Raw genomic sequence first — 17402 nt, 5'->3', positions numbered from 1 at the left:
AGTATTCCATATGGACATTGGTTCGAGTCCTGGCTGCTCCACTTTCCATCCAGCTCCCGGCTAATGCCTGGGAAAGTAGCAGGGGCCCAAGCACTCTCCCTACATGGGAGACCTAGAGGAAGTTCCTGGCTCCTATCTTCAATCTGGTCCAGCTCTTGCTATTGCAGCCATTTGGGGAATGAACCAGCAGATGGAAGATTTCTCTATCTCTCTAACTCTGCCTTTCAAATAAAATATAAATCTATTTTTAAAGATTTATTTTATTTATTTGAAAGAATTACAGAGAGGTAGAGACAGAGAGGTCTTCTATTCGGGTTGGTCTTGTAGTGCAGGGCTCAAGCCACTGTCTGCAGTGCAGCATCCCAAATGAGCACAGGTAGGAGTCCCCGTGGCTCCACTTCCCATACAGCTCCCTGCTAATACGCAAGGGGAAGCAGTAGAACGTGGCCCAAGTGCTTGGGCCCCTGCACCACGTGGGAGACCAACTTGGCCCAGCCCTGACCATTGCAGCCATTTGCAGAGTGAACCAGTGGATGAAAGATCCCTCTTTAACTCTGCCTTTCAAAAGAATCTTAAAACAAGGATTGGATCGCTACTGTGGGAGTGCCTTCAGGAAGTTCCCTCTGCTATAGTGATTCCCCCTTCAAGGACCATCTTTACCAGACACGGGTTTGGCGACCTCGCAGCTCTTTATTTGTTGACTTATGTAACCCGTTAGCACACACTGAAACTTAGTAACACGTCTGTAGAACAGATACACTCCGTCCCTGCACAGGGATTAGCCCTTCAATTATCCCAGCTGCTCTCCTAGACCCTGTAACTGGAAATGAATTAGGCAGCAGGAACTTCCCTGGGGCCGGGAATCACAGATTTAAGGACCGCCTGGGAAGAACCAACTAGGGGTGGGGTTAGTTCTTCAGGTCACTTCCGCCCGAAGGAACCTCCACATCCCCATCGAGCCCGCTTCCGCTCAGAATAAACAAGCCGCCCCCTTCCGGCGCTCTCCGGCGCCCTTGATCCGCCCGGACGCCGGCGGTGACGCAAGCACGCCGGGGTGACGGAAGCACGCTGGGTGACCTCACCCTCCAACATGGCGGCGGCGGTAGATTAGGGCCACGGGTCGGAGCAGCCACCGCCGCTGGGGGACCTTGTTGGAAACAGCTGCCGCCGCCGCCGCCGCCGCCTCTTTCATCTCTTCTGGGCTAGGGGCCAGGGCCAGGTGAGGGGAGTGGGGTTTCGGGCAGATAGAACTGGGTGAGGCGGCGACTTTCACCTGGGTCTGGGTAGGAAGGTGTCCAGACTGTACCGAACCACCGACCGCCCAGTGGCTCCGACGACGTGTGAGTGTTGTGGTGTGTTTCTACGTGTGCACGTACGTGTGTATGTAAGTGAACGGTGCCTCGCCACCCGAGGGTCTCCCGAGGCTGACGCGGCCCGTCGGCGTCCCACCGGACTTGTCCAGCGTGGTCCGGCTGCAGCCGCTTGTTGAGCGCGGCTGTTGCCGCTTGCGCCGCCCGCCCGCCACTCAGAACTCGCCCTTGCTCTACAGTGCTTCTCTTCCCCACGATATAGCTTCACGTGCAAGCCGGGTCTATTTTTAGGGCCAGTCTGCGGAACGTGGGCTTCTTTTTGGTCAAAGAAGAGGTTTGTTTTTTTTTTTTTTTTCATATGATTCAGTTAGAAAGATTATGTATTATGGGTTATTAACGCTGCCAGCCCGGTCGTTTTTTCTTACAGATTGTTAGAAATCTGTGTTTCCCAGCCTTAATTCCCTGTTGTTCTGACACCCATTCGTTTTCCAGTAAAGCCTGCCTTTTTTTTTTTTAGCCTGGAGGCAATTCAGTTCCCATTTAGTCGTTTTTTCCTTTGCTTCTATCCGCTCCACAGCCACAGAGATCCAAGTTTCTTGCCTTCATAACCAACTGTGAGAGAGAATGCCTAGATTTTCTGAGTTTGAGGCTTTAACCCAGGGTTGAAAATCGGACAGATCTGGCCAGTTGTACACATGCTGTTGACTGATAGCTTTGTTTAGCTGTTAACCACTCCCCGTAGAAATGTTTGTTTATTGAAAATAGCTATTCCACCGTGCTTGAGAGTTTTGAACGAAACTGACAGTACCCTCTTTTGCTTTATGATGTAAAACAAGACTGAAAATACTTTTGCAAAATTGTCAGTAAAATTTCCCGTTTAGGTTTGGTGTAAACCAGAAATTTGCTCTCTGCCCTGACTTGTTGTGTGACCTTGGATGAGTTGCCACACCCTTCACATACTTTTTTTTTTTTTTAAATCCTCCGAAAAATTAAGCAGGCATGTACTTCCTACACGCGGTTGGGTAAATGTACCCTGTGAATTGGAAATATTTAAGCCATTATGAACTACTCTTCATTTGCTACAAGGCAGTTAAAGATTTTGAAATTTATTTTTCTCTGGTAGGGTACTATCAAATATTTTTTCTAAAAACCCATTTTTTTAATGTGGAGACTTGTATGCCAGTAATTGAATTCAGTGGTAGGATGTGCAAGATTGAGTCCATACAGTTTTGTAAAGGAAAAAAATAGTGTGTTCAGTAATATATCACTCAGTCAGTGTTTATGAAATGTTATACATACTGGGCTGACGCCATGGCTCGCTTGATTGATCCTCCGCCGGGTTCTAGTCCCGGCTGCTCCTCTTCCAGTCCAGCTCTCTGCTTTGGCCCAGGAGGGCAGTGGAGGATGGGCCAAGTGCTTGGGCCCCCGCACCCGCATGGTAGACCAGGAAGAAGCACCTGACTCCTGGCTTCAGATTGGTGCCATTAGGGGAGTGAACCAATGGAGGGAAGACCTTTCTCTCTGTCTCTCTCACTGTCTATAACTCTACCTGTCAAATAAATTAAAAAAAAAAATGTTATACATACAAAGCTTTGAGGACTAGTGATTTCAAGAATAATCCAAGTTTTTGAAATTATTTTTCTTATGAAATATTTTGGACATACAAAACAAGTTTTAAACAGTATTTCAATCTTGCTTTTCTCATATTTCAGACTTGATTTTGATTCTTATCTTCCAAATAAGTTGTCACCAAGAGTTCTTGCTTAATATATATAACAGAGTTGGGGCAGGGGGCTTATTTTCAGAGTAGCAGATTGTTTAACAGTTTTATTGAGAAGTTACTAATATACTACATGACTCACAGTTGTACAGTTTAGTAGATTTTATTATATCCACAGAGTTGTGCAGCCATCACTACAGAAGTTTTCCTCACTCCCTCCAAAAAAACTGCATACCAATTTAGCACATTCTTTTTTTTTTTTTTTTTTTTTTTTTTTTTGACAGGCTGAGTGGATAGTGAGAGAGAGAGAGAGACAGAGAGAAAGGTCTTCCTTTTGCCGTTGGTTCACCCTCCAATGGCCGCCACGGCTGGTGCGCTGCGGCCGGCACACCGCGCTGATCCGATGGCAGGAGCCAGGTACTTCTCCTGGTCTCCCATGGGGTGCAAGGCCCAATGACTTGGGCCATCCTCCACTGCCTTCCCTGGCCACAGCAGAGAGCTGGCCTGGAAGAGAGGCAACCGGGACAGAATCCGGTGTGCCGGCGCCGCAAGGTGGAGGATTAGCCTAGTGAGCCGCGGCGCCGGCCTAATTTAGCACGTTCTTTTTCTTTTGAAAAGCAGAGAGCACAGGCATACTGTGCGCTAGGAGGCCAAGAGACAGATCCAGCGTCCACTGGTTCACTCTCCAAATGCCCACAACTGCAGTAGCTGAACCCGGCCAAAGCCAGGAGCCAGAACCCAGCCCCTCTGATATGGGATGTGGGCATCCTAAGTGGTGTCTTAACTGCTGTACTTGTTATTTATTCCCACTTTCCTCCCTTTACCTAGGCAACTACTTACTTACTTTTTCTCTCTGAGTTTTTTTTATGTGAATTGTCTGGCCATTTCACATAAACAGTCTCACCTAGTATGTGGTCTTTGGTGACTGACTTCTTTGACTTAGCATTGTTTCCAGAGTTCATGTTGTAGGTATCATTTCATTCCTTTTTGTGGCTACCTAATATTCATTCTATGGACATAACCCATGTTTTTAATCTACCAGTGGATGAGCAGCTATTTCCCCTTTTTGCGGCTTTGAGCATTTATGTGCAAGTTTTTGTGTCAACATGTATTTTTCATTTTTCTCTGACGTATACCTAATAGAGTAACAGAGTATGCAACTGATTTTTATGTCTTCCTTTTTCACAACCTGGGTACACACTTGGGAAGACTAATTATTGTGAAATTCTGTGAGAGAGGAAGGGGAGTGAGACATTCCTATGTGAGTACATTATCTGCCAGTGCCAACTGCTGAGTGGATGTGTTTGGGGGCCACTCTTAACAGATTAAACTGGAGTGTTTCAGTTAGGCACGTTTAACTGGAGAAAGATAGTCAACACTAGAGAACTAGTGTCTGCTGAGTTTTAAAAATGACACCTTCTTACTCAGTTGCATTTCTCAACAGGGCCTGGTAAATTTTTGCACTTTGATAATTTTTGTTAGGGTTATTCTTTTGAAAAAGTCCTAGAATTTAATAGAAGTTATTAAAGTATGGATTAGAAATTACCATTATACTGGACTTTATGTTAATTTAAAAAAATACCTATTAAGAGCACCCTGAGACTAAAAGATCTGATAGCCAAGAAACTTTGTTAATGTTTTAGTTCTGTATTTTTTATTAGAAAGTTTAAATTTTTTGTCCTTATAAATTTAAGATTATAGATATGTTTGTTAGTGATTAAGTGTTTTAACAATTTTACTACATTATAATTTTTATTTCAGTGAAAGGAAATGTTTTTAGAAAAACCAAAGAGGTTCCTGAAAATATTTAACTATTTAAGATGTGTTAAGTTTTAAGATGTTTCTGTTCTGGTTCTAAGAGGTTAAAGAATACAATATAGGTATGATATTCTAAGTTAGTATGTGTGAAAGTATATGAATGCCATGTATTGATCTGAGTTTTTGAGGAAAACCTGGTATCTGTAAACCTCTGAGATTGAAATAGTTTTCATAATTCTGAGCTTTAGGATGTAAAATCATTTCTCAAGTTTCAGTGGGAATTGTCTGTGGGTTGGGACAGGCCTTCCCAGTGCAGCCATATATAGGTATACAGACTGTGTTCCGCACACCACCAGGCGGCGCCACTCAGTTTCTGCCATGTCAATCTTCCAGGAGAACAGTTCTTCCTGGGTAGCAAGCAGAATTGCCTCCGGTGTTTGGTGTCAAAGCATACCAACAAGAGAGTGCTGCTTGTGTTAACTTTTTTCCATTTTGTTTGTGACAGCATTTAATATTGTAACTATTACTTCAAGCAAAGGAAAGAGTTATAAAATAAAAACTTGTGCTTTTGTCCTCCAACTTTGTACTGCTGAGGTAACTGTTGTGAAGTTTGATTTGCTCTCTCCTAGTTGTATGGTATTTCTCATGTTTGTTTTACATTTTAACCAGATTGTGTCATACTGTACTTATTACCTTGCAGAGTAAAGCCTGTCTTATACCTGTTCCCAAGGCACATGACATACATAACTACTTCATTTCGTAAACATCTTCTTTCTGTTGCTGTGAATATGAGACAGGGTTGGGAAGTGGTACCTGTGGAACATAGGTCATCAGTGTAATTTGCACGGTCACACACGTTAGCCTCTGGGAATATATATTGATGTTGTCAGTGCCCAGCAATTCTGTGACTGTGTCCCCTAGAGGAACCACTGCATGTTCTTATAAAACACAGAACCCAAGATAAGAATCATCATGTAAAATAGTAAGCTAGCACAGTTAAAAAAGAATGGATCAGATCTGTGTAATTGAGAGAATTCTTGGACACTGGTGAAAAATCAAGTTCCTGAATGATGGTATGGTAATTATAAAAATGAACTAAACTTAAAACAGTAAATATTCTTGGCTACAAATGTGGCACACACTTGTTTTATTCACACAGCAGAAATCCCAGAACATGAACTGGGTTTATATTTAAGAATTGCATTTGGACAAAGAGGAAAAGGAAAGAGCTTTTTTCTCTTGTATTATGAAACATAGCTTTAAATGTAAATGTGGATAAAAGTAATTCTAGTTGAGTCATTGGATTTTGTGTGTACACAGTGATCTCAATTTCCAATGATGACATTTTTATTTTTATACAACACTATTCCTTTATTTTTATTACTTTATTTTGCTGGCTGAGAATTGCAGTAATAACATAGAATCAGAACAGTGAGAGGCAGCAACACAGATTGCAGTTCCCTGTTGCAAATTTCGTATAATAGTTAACTTACATAGTCTCTGCCAGGGTAGTCCCTTTGATTCCTAAGTCAGTTTATATCCCCTGTCTTTATAGCTTTTGAGTCTTAGTGCTTTTTTCATTGACTGCAAGGATGAAAATTTTTTTCCCCTATAACTTGTTGATGCTGTGATTTGACTAGATTGTTTAGTGTTAAAGAACATTTTGTTCTTGGACTAACGCAACTATGTATGTATTCTCTTTTTGTATTTCTGGTTTTAGTGTTGCTGCTGTTTAATATTCTTTAGAAATTTATTTTCATTTGAAAGAGAGCTACAGAGAGAGAGAGATGGACAAATCTTCCATCCACTAATTCATTCCCCAAATGCCCACAACAGCTAGGGCCTGGCCAGACTGAAGGCCAGGGACCAGGAATTCAAGCTGGATCTCCTTTGTGGATGGCATGGACTCAAGTACTTGAATCATCATCTGCTGCTTCCCAGAGTGCTTTTGCGGGAAACTGGTTCAGAAACGGAGTAGCAGGCACTCATATATGAGATGTGGCATCCCAAATAGTGATTTAACTGCTGTGCTACATGCTGGCCTGGATTGCTGATATTTAATTACACTTTTGTGTATCAGGTAGCTGTCTCATCTCTGTGTTATCTAAAGTCTTGTGCAAAATTACATTTATTCCTTCATTAAATGTTTGACTTTTCTGGTATGTGTGGGGGGATATGATTTAGCATGTCTGAGATGGATGATAAAATGTTCTATTTTTTTAAAATAAGTATTTACTCTTTTAAAAAGAAGATTTATTTATTTGAAAAGCAGAGTTACAGGGGAAGGGGAGGGGAGAGCTTCCATCCTCTGATTCACTCCCCAAATGACCCGTAACAGCCAGAGCTGGGCCAAGCTGAAGCCAGGAGCCAGAATTCCATGCAGGTCTTCCACATGGATGCAGGGGCCCAAGGACTTGGACTATCTTCCTTTACTTTTCCAGGCACATTAGCAGGGAGCTGGATCAAAATTGGAGCAGCTGGGACTTGAACCAGTGCTCACATGGGATGCTGACAGTGCAGGCAGCTGCTTAACCCATTATGCCATAATGCTGGCTCCTAAAAATTTTTATTTACTTGAAAGGAAAAGAGAGACAGACAGACACAAGAGATGAGAGAGAAACAGACATATACAAGAGGTGAAATCTTCTATCAGCTGGTTTACTCCTCAAATGCCCACAACAGCCAGAACAGAGTCAGGCCAAAGCCAGGAGTCCAGAACTGAATCTGGGTCTCCCATGTGGGTGGTAGGACCCCAAGTACATAAACAGGAAGCTGGAATTGTAAGCAGAGTTAAAACCCAGGCACATTAATATGGGGTGCAGGCTTCTGAAGCAGCATCTTTTAAGTATTGGACCAAATGCCACAATTTTTTTTTCTTGATGACACAAGTTTGGGAGCAAATATGACAGACTGTTGAGTTGCTGCATATGTGCTTTCCATAAGAATTTATAGTAGCATATAATAGTTGCTACATATTTTATCATGGTAGTTTACAAAATGTGCCTAATTCTTGGAGCATTAGCATCTTGGAATTTGCACTACTACTCATAATAAAAATTTATTTTAAAAAAGAGTAAAATTGTAGGCATTACATTTATTACTGGAGCATCATTTCATTTGTGCCTGGTTTTGGAGATATCACCAAATCAGTGCTGAAACATAGGATTTGTTATTTTATTTTAGATATGTATTTGAAGGGGATTTTATTTCAAATGTATATTTGAGATACATAGTGACACAGAGAGGGAGTAACAGGTAGAGATCTGTCCACTTGTTCATCCCCCAGATGCCTGCAACAGCCAGGCTAGGCCAGGCTGAAGCCAGAAATCTGGAACTCACTTGGTCTCCTATGTGGGTGGTAGGAACCCAAGTGTAAGGTCATTATCTCTGCCTTTTAGGCATATTAACAGGGAGCTGGATCTGAAGCAGAGTAACTAAGATTCAAACCAGTCACCGCAACACGGGATGCGGGTGCCCCTGCAGTGACTTAACCTGCTGTGCCACGATTCTTGCTCGACAGAGGATTTATTCCTCAGGATATTCTTTTGAGCCACAGCTTGCAACCCAATAGGGGGAAAAACCCAGATAGATAACAGATATGTCTGGGGACAGGCATTTATGACAATAATGAGGTTGCTGTAAAGGACACCCACATCCTGTATCTGACTGATTCAGCCACTGGCTACTCTGCTTCATATCCTGTTCCTGTTCCCATTTCTTTTTTTTTTTTTTTTTTTTTGACAGGCAGAGTGGACAGTGAGAGAGAGAGACAGAGAGAAAGGTCTTCCTTTGCCATTGGTTCACCCTCCAATGGCCACCGCGGATCCGATGGCAGGAGCCAGGTACTTCTCCTGGTCTCCCATGGGGTGCAGGGCCCAAGGACCTGGACCATCCTCCACTGCACTCCCGGGCCACAGCAGAGAGCTGGCCTGGAAGAGGGGCAACTGGGACTAGAACCTGGTGTGCTGGCGCCGCTAGGCGGAGGATTAGCCTAGTGAGCCGCGGCGCCGGCCACATATCCTGTTAACATGTGCCATGAGAAGCGGCAGGTGGCTGAAGTAAGTACTTGGGTTTCTACCAACTATACAGGAAATTCAAATGGAGTTCCTGGCTCCTGGCTAAGCCTGACCAAGTCCTGGCTATCCTAGACATTTGGGGAATGAACCAAATGGTAGAAGATCTCTCCATCTGTCTCTGTTTTTCTGCCTTTCAAATAAAAAAAAACTTTTAAAGTTTGTTTAATTTTGCATAAGAGTGGAGCTTTTATGTAAGGTCATACAAGTTGTTTAGTTTCTTGATAAAAAGAACAGTTACATCTTACTTGACTTTGTCTATTAGACAAAGAGTAAAAGTACCTGCCCTTCTCATCACTTAAATGGAAGCTTGAAATATTTTTCTTTTAGATACACAATACCTGCTGCTGAAGCAGTAGTGGAATGACCTTGAATGTTGTCCTTTGCTTCCAGGAAAGCTTTGGGAGGCATCCAGGTTACATCTGCTTTTCATCCAATCCTTCCTCTTCCCCCCATTCTCAGAATTGACAAATTTGCTGCTTTATTCAGAAATATGTTGTCTGATGTTAGAAAGACCACCTTGTTTTTCTACCATTTCTTCCCCCATTTGTATTAGTGTTTACCTCTGTTTTACTCTCACTTGCTACATTGCATGGTATGCAGTAAAGGCAAGGGTACTTGTGTAAGTTTATGGAAAATGGAATTAAAAGATACGTTTATTTGCTGCCAAAATATTTTCAAATTCATGCATACAAAGGGGCTTCAGAAAGTTCATGAAAAATGTCTTATTATGGAAAAAGTGCATGGATTTCAAAGTTTTTTTTTGCACCAAAATTAATGTTTCATTTTCCCACAAACTTTTTGAGGTGTCCTCATATGTGTTGAATGAACGAAGTTAAGGTCTGAGTTACAGGAGGATACACCTAATTAACTGCTTGCACTATTTTTTTTTAAAGATTTATTTATTTATTGTTTGGAAAGCAGAAAGAGGGGGGAAGAGAGTTAGAGTCTTCCAATTACTGCTTCACTACCCAAATGCCCACAACAGCTAGGGCTGGGCCAGAAGCTGGAACACCATCCAGATCTCCCACATGGGTGGTAGAAACCAAGCACCTGGGCCATTTTCTGCTGCATTATCAGAAGCTGGATTGGAAGCAGAGGTGGAACTTGATCCTAGGCATGCTAATAGGGGATGCAGGCTTCCCAAGCAGCAACTTAACAGCACTACAACACATACCCCAAGTGCTTGTACGCTTACTTAGCTATTGAGAGTTTTAACTATTCTTTCTAGCATTAAAGATTGCTGTGACAACACATGGAGAAGCACTTTAGAAAACAGCAGCGTCGTGCAGTTGTAATTTGTTTATGATATGTGTGAGAGATGCAGGATTTCATTGTGCTGTATGCTGTATAGGCAGTGCAGAATGCTGCCAAGGAAGTGAGTGTGCCCTTCCTAGAATGCCCTCAGAGACATGACCTGTTGCAGCTTGGCATTTTCTCAGTGCTTTTGTCCTATAATTTAATACAAATGCACTAGATAGCTAATAGTGTACCTGGGCTCTCTGTCCTTACACACTTAGCCACAGGCCTGAATGAGCTACTTTGTTGCTGTGCAAGTTTCACAAGCTAAGTTAGAAATTGAATGGATATTTTATACTGTAGGATGGCTGTTTAGGTCTGATGAGTTTATAACTAAAATGCCAAACATGTTTGTCTTTGTCCTTTTTTTCTTTTTTTAAAGGCTTATTTATTTATTTGAAAGGCAGAGTTACAAAGAGAAAATGAAATCTTCTTTCGCTGGTTCACTCCCCAAATGGCCACAGCAGCCGGAACTGGGCTGATCCGAAACCAGGAGCTTCTTCTGGGTCTCCCACATGGGTACAGGGGCCCAAGCATTTGGGCCATCTGCTGCTGCTTTCCCAGGCACATTAGCAGGGAGCTGGATTGGAAGCAGAGCAGCCAGGACTCAAACCAGCACCTGTGGGATGCGTGCACGGCAGTGGGCAGCTTTACCTGCTATGCCACAGTGCTAACCCCATGTCCTTTTTCTTTTAAGGTTTGTTTATTTGAACGGCAGAGAGAGATCTCCATCTGCTGGGTCGTTCCCATAATGCTGGCAGTGGAAGCAAGGAGGGTTCATGAACTCTGCCTATGTCTCCCTTGTGGGTGGCAACGACCCAACTACTTCAGCCATCTGCCCCCTCCCAGGGCACTTATTAGTAGGAAGTGGATCAAAAATGGAAGAGGCAGGACTGGAACCAGTCCCTTGAATAGTGATGTGGACATCCCAAGGGGCATCTTACTACCTGACCCAAATGCCTGCCCCTCATTTTTATGATATGTTGTTAAATTTGATATGTTTTCTCTACCTCACTGAAGTGTCTCCCTACTGTGTGATAGCATTTCACGTGCTAGAGAACTATCTTTCTTTCTTTCTTTCTTTTTTTTTTTTTAAAGATTTATTTATTTGAAAGAGTTACACAGAGAGGAGAGGCAGAGAGAGAGAGAGGTCTTCCATCTAATGGTTCACTCACCAATTGGCTGCAGAGGCCGGAGTTGCACCGATCCAAAGCCAGGAGCCAGGAGCTTCCTCCAGGTTTCCCAAGTGGGTGCAGGGGCCCAAGGACTTGGGCCAACTTCCACTGCTTTTCCAGGCCATAGCAGAGAGCTGGATGGGAAGTGGAGCAGCCGGGTCTCAAACTGGTGTCCATATGGGAAGCTGGCGCTTCAGGCGTTAACCTGCTGCGCCACAGCGCTGGCCCCAGTGCCTGCCTACTATCTGCTACTACACTGCTACTATCTGCTGGTTTTCTTTCTACCTTTTTGATTTTTCCATCTAGACTGAGTTTTTTTTTTTTTTTTTTTTTTTTTTTTTTGTACCAGTTTTTCATCTTCTGGCCACCCCTTAAATGTTAGTTTTGTCTTGAATTCTAGTGTATGGGTTTTTTTTTTTCAGTATATTTTTTTTAACTTTTATTTAATGAATATAAATTTCCAAAGTACGATTTATGGATTACAGTGGCTTCCCCCCCATACCGTCCCTCCCACCCACAACCCTCCCCTTTCCCACTCCCTCTCCCCTTCCATTCACATCAAGATTCATTTTCGATTATCTTAACATACAGAAGATCAGCTTAGTATACATTAAGTAAGGATTTCAACAGTTTGCTCCCACACAGAAACATAAAGTGAAAAATAATAGATGATTTTTTTTTAAATGATGATGAAATCAGATCAGACCTATTGTCATGTTTAATCCCAGTGAGAGTCAAGTTGGGAGTTGATAATTTCTTTCTTTTTTTTTTTATAGAAGATCAGTTTAGTATGCATTAAGTAAAGATTTCAACAGTTTGCACCCCCATAGAAACACAAAGTGAAATATATTGTTTGAGTACTCGTTATAGCATTAAATCTCAATGCACAGCACATTAAGGACAGAGATCCTACATGAGGAGTAAGTGCACAGTGACTCCTGTTGTTGACTTTACCAACTGACACTCCTGTCTATGGCATCAGTAATCTCCCTGTGCTCCAGTCATGAGTTTCCAAGGCTATGGAAGCCCTCTGAGTTCTCCGATTCTTATCTTGTTTAGACAAGGTCATAGTCAAAGTGGAGGTTCTCTCCTCCCTTCAGAGAAAGGTACCTCCTTCTTTGAAGACCTGTTCTTTCCACTGGGATCTCACTCACAGAGATCTTTTGCCAGAGTGTCTTGGCTTTCCATGCCTGAAATACTCTCATGGGCTTTTCAGCCAGATCCGAATGCCTTTAGGGCTGATTCTGAGGCCAGAGTATGCACGTATTTCTTAACAATTTTTAAAAGATTAATTTATTTATTTGAAAGCCAGAATTACAGAGAGGGAAAGGCAGAGGCGGAAAGAAAGAGAGCGAGTGAGCTTCTATCTGCTGGCTCACTCTCCAAATGGCTGCAGTGGCTAGGGCTGGGCCAGACAGAAGCCAGAAGCCAGCAGCTTCATCCTGGTCTCCTATGAGGATGGCAGAGGCCCAAGTAGTTGGGCCATCTGCTACTGATTTTCCCAGGCACATTAACAGGGAGCTGAATCAGAAGTGGAGCAGCTGGAATACCAGCCAATGCTCATATGGGATGCCAGTGCTGCAGGTGGCAGCTTAACCGTGCCGCAGCACCGGCCCCTTCTTAACGTATTTTCTTTTAAACTCTTGCTCTGTTTATCAAAAGGAAGTGAAAATTTCCTTGGCTTCTTTTCTGGTAGTGGTAGGTGGGTAGGGGACATGATTTTTCCCTCCTGTTCTAGATCTAAAAATCATTACTACAAAGAAGATTGAAGATTTACTGGGCCTTGCTGCCTGTGTTTCTAATCTGAAAACAATAGTTTATTTTTCTTTTCCAAGTATGAAACTATATATTGACTGTTTCAAACTCTGTTGACTCTTTTCACCTACCTTTGGAAATTACCACTTTCCCTTCACTCTTTCTAGATAATTTTATTGACTGGCATCTGCACAGAGCATTTACAGTTTTGTTCCTCTAGAACTTGTTTCTGAGTTTAAGACATGTACATTCCACTGCTTGGTGAATGTCTCTGCCTGGACAGTTTGTAGAGACTTTAAAATTTTCTTTACCCCGTGTAGATTTGTTATCCTTCTCCCTGGAACTAGTTGTTGCCATGTAAATTTTGGTTTGATGTTCAGGAATAATACCATTTCCTTTATAGCTTCCTGGATTACTTGCTCATCAAGTTAGGTAACAAATCTTTGGATTCTTAACCTTTTTTCTGACTGCCCCTTTCCTTTTTCCAGTGTCCTATGCCAGTTCATGCCTTTATACATCTTGTTTAGATTTTTTTTAAAATGTGCATTGTATTTATTTGAAAGGCACAGTGACAGAGGAGGAAACAGAAAGGGATCTTGCATCCACTGGTTTACTCCCCAGATGACTACAATGGCTGGGGCTGGGCCTGGCTGAAGCCAGGAGCCTAGAACTCCATGGCCACAGATGTGTATGGCTAGGGCCCAGATACTTGGGCCATCTTCTGTTGCTTTCCCAGGTGTATTAGCAGGGAGTTGGACCAGAAGAGGGAGCAGCTGGGACTTGAACCAGTGCTCTGATATGGGATGCTGGCTTTGCAGGCAGTGGTTTAACCAGTACACCGCAAATCCAGCCCTTTTATTTAGATTTTTAAAAATATTCCCCCAACTTGTTTACTTGCCTCCAATCTCCCTTTTGTCTTCCACACTGCTGCCAGTAATTTTCTAAAATATGATCCTCAAGAATCTTACTTAAAACCCTTCAGTGATGGTGCATGGGGGAGGGTTGGGTGGGCATTTGACTTCCCAGAGTACCTGGGTTTGATACCTGTCTACAGCTCCTGACTCCAGCTTCCTACTAGTGCAAACCCTGGGAGGCAACAAGTGGCTTAAATGATTGCGTTACTGCCACCCAGTTGGGAGACCTGGTTTGCTTTGCCAGCTGTTGGCTTTGGCCTCAGCCCAGTCCTAACTGTTGCAGGTATTTGGGGGAGTGAACCAGCAGATAGAAGCTGTTTCTGTTTCTCTCTTCCTTTCTATATCTGCTTTCTTGAAAAAATGATTACCCCCCCCAAAAAAAAGAAACCCTTCAGTTGTTCATTCTGGTATTGTATAGTAGTTTTTAATCTGTTTGTATCATATATAGTTTGAGTGTCTAATGAAAGAAACAAAATGACTTTTTTTTCTCTAGAAAAAGTGCTCATGAGGGGCCAGCATTGTGGTATAGCAAGTAAAGCCACCACCTGCAATGTTGACATCCCATGTGGGCCTGGTTCCTGTCCCAGCTGCTCTGCTTCTGAACCAGCTCCTTGCTCATGGCCTGGGTGTGGTAGCAGAGGATGTCCAAGTGCTTGGGGCCAGGCTATCTACATGAAAGACCTTGAAGAAGATCTTGGCTCCTGGCTTCAGCCTTGCCTAGTGCTGACTGTTATGGCCATCTGGGGAGTGAACCATCTGATGGAAGATCTCTTTCTGTCTCTCTCTGTAACTCTTACTTTCAAATAAATAAATCTTTATAAAAATTGCTCATGAACACAGATTTAACATACAGTCTTAGTTCATTAGTAAATGCTCATTCATGAATGTGATTAAAATAATTCTTGGCCAGCAGGTGCTTGGTACAACAGTTAAACTTTGCTTGGGATGCATTTCATATTTAAGTGCCTAGATTTGAGTCCCAGCTCTGCTTCTGACTCCAAGTTCCTGATAATGAGCACTGTGGGAGCTAACAGGTGATGGCTCACATGGATCTCTGCCACCTATGTGAGACCTGGATTGAGTTCTAGGCTCCTGGGTTTGGCCTGACCCAACACCCAACTCCTGTGGGCATTTGGGAAATGAACCTTGGATAAAAGAACTCTCTCTGTGACTTTCAAATAAAATAAATACAATTTATTAAAAAAATTCCTGGCCTATGGGATAAAACTCAAACTAATATCCCATACCATAAAAAGCACACCAAATCTGGTGTGTTGCACACTCTTGCTTAGCTAGTAATCCCCCATATATCTTATAACCATGCCAAATTCCATACTTTTTGGGTTCTGTGCCATCTCAAAAAGTTGCTGTGCCTTTTCCTAGTCTTCTGAAATTTTTATTTGAAAGGCAACGAGAAAAAGAGATCTTCCATCCACTGGTTCATACCCTAAATGCTTGCAACAGCTGGGGCCAAATCAGGCAGCATGGAACTCAGTCTGGGTGTCCCACTTGGTGACAGGGACCCAAGTACTTGAACCATGATCTCCTTTCCAGGGTGTGCCTTAGCAAGAAGCTGGACTGGAAACAGAATAGCCAGAACTTTAATCAGACACTTGGACTGGGATGTGGCGCCATAATTCCTGCTTCTCTTTAAGAGAGCTCCCCATTTGCTATTACATTCCCCCAAATTCCTGCTATGGCCAGGGCTGCACCTGGAGCTGGGAACTCAATCCAGGACTCCCATGTTGGTGGCAGGAATCCAGTTGCTTGAGCCATAACTGCTGCCTTCTAGGGTTTACATCAGCCAGAAGCTGTAATCAGAAGCAGAACCAGATGTCGAACCCAGGCAACTTGATATGGGAGGTGGGCATCTGACATCCTAACAGTAAGCCACATGCCTGCTTTTCCTTGTTGTCTTTATGTCTGAAATTCATCCCTGTTCCATTTCCTAGTTGGTACAGCCAGTGAACATCTTATGGTCCAAGGGCCACTCTGGGTTGACTTTATAAACCTCTTCTTCCTCCCTCCCTCCCTCCCTCCCTCCCTCCCTCCCTCCCTTCCTTCTTTCCTTTCAAGATTGATTTATTTGAGAGGCATAGTTACAGTCATACAGAGGGAGAGAGGTCGTCTATTTGCTGGTTTGCTCTCCAAACGGCCACATTGGCCAGAGCTGGGCCCATCTGAAGCCAAGAACCAGAAGCTTCTTCCGGGTCTCCCATGTGGGTGCAGAGACCCAAGCACTTGGGCCATCTACTGTTTTCCCAGGCATATTTAGCAGGGAGATGGATTGGAAGCAGAGCAGCTGGAACTTGAACCAGCACTCCTATGGGATGCTGATGCTGCAGGCGGAGGTTTAACTCTATGCCACAGTGCCAGCTCCTTTAGAAACCTTTTCTGACTTCCACTTCCTTATTTTCTTTCTTTTTCTTTTTTTTTTTTTTTTTTTTTTTTTATTTTTTTGACAGGCAGAGTGGACAGTGAGAGAGAGAGACAGAGAGAAAGGTCTTCCTTTGCCATTGGTTCACCCTCCAATGGCCGCCGCGGCTGGCGCGCTGCAGCCGGCACACCGCGCTGATCCGATGGCAGGAGCCAGGAGCCAGGTGCTTTTCCTGGTCTCCTGTGGGGTGCAGGGCCCAAGCACCTGGGCCATCCTCCACTGCACTCCCTGGCCACAGCAGAGAGCTGGCCTGGAAGAGGGGCAACCGGGACAGAATCCGGCGCCCCAACCAGGCGGAGGATTAGCCTAGTGAGCCGCGGCGCCGGCCACCACTTCCTTATTTTCCTTCCCCACAGAGACTTGCTTCCTTTGTTAGATTCCCTCCCTTCTCTCTGATGGATACTGGCTTATATCATAGAACATTAATTGTTCTTAACTGGGTATGTATTTTTGCATTCTGTTTATTTGAGAACTCCTGTGGGTTGGTGACTTACCCTACTTACCTTTGTGCCTAATTCCTATAGAGTACCTTGTAGTTTAAGAAATGCATGTTGAGGTGGCCGGCACTGGGGCATAGGAGCCTCTGCCTGTGATGCATGCATCCCATATGGGCAGGGGTTGGTTTCTGGTCGTTCCTCTTCTGATGCTGTTCTCTGCTAATGGCCTGGAAAGGTAGAGGAAGATGGTTCAAGTGCATGGGCCTCTGCCCCCATGTGGGAGACGTGGAAGAAGCTCCTTTCTCCTGCTTTCAGATCGGCCCAGCTCTGGTTGTTGAGGCCATTTGGGGAGTGAACCAGCAAATGGAATACCTGTCTCTCCCTCTCTATAACTCTGCCTCTCAAATAAATCTTTTTTTTTTTTTAAAGAAATGTATGTTGAATAAACAAAAAATTATCAGAAGGCACTGTTCTATTTCAATTCAAGAATGTGTTTTTACTTTTGGATGTAACTACACTACTAA

At 43.5% G+C, this 17402-nt stretch overlaps 1 protein-coding gene across 14 annotated transcripts in view; it reads left to right on the top strand.

The window, feature by feature from the left end:
• Window positions 1–1009: 1009 nt before the first annotated feature.
• The window catches only part of BCL2L13 (BCL2 like 13), a 102806-nt gene continuing 86413 nt past the window's right edge, over window positions 1010–17402 (top strand). For 4 of the 14 annotated variants that reach the window (XM_008250126.4, XM_070049100.1, XM_089304333.1 and 1 more), the window contains exon 1: window positions 1066–1219. The gene's annotated coding sequence lies outside the window, so the exon portion shown is untranslated. Of the gene's footprint in view, window positions 1341–17402 lie in introns of all 14 variants that reach the window. The other 10 variants (XM_070049094.2, XM_070049099.1, XM_070049095.1 and 7 more) reach the window with 7 other exon arrangements.

The sequence above is a fragment of the Oryctolagus cuniculus genome, chromosome 9 (assembly GCF_051225735.1).
Source record: "Oryctolagus cuniculus isolate XC-2025 breed Fujian yellow rabbit chromosome 9, ASM5122573v1, whole genome shotgun sequence".
NCBI lineage: Eukaryota > Metazoa > Chordata > Mammalia > Lagomorpha > Leporidae > Oryctolagus > Oryctolagus cuniculus.
Note: the sequence above shows the minus strand (reverse complement) of the source record. Positions and strands in the feature narration are given on the sequence as shown.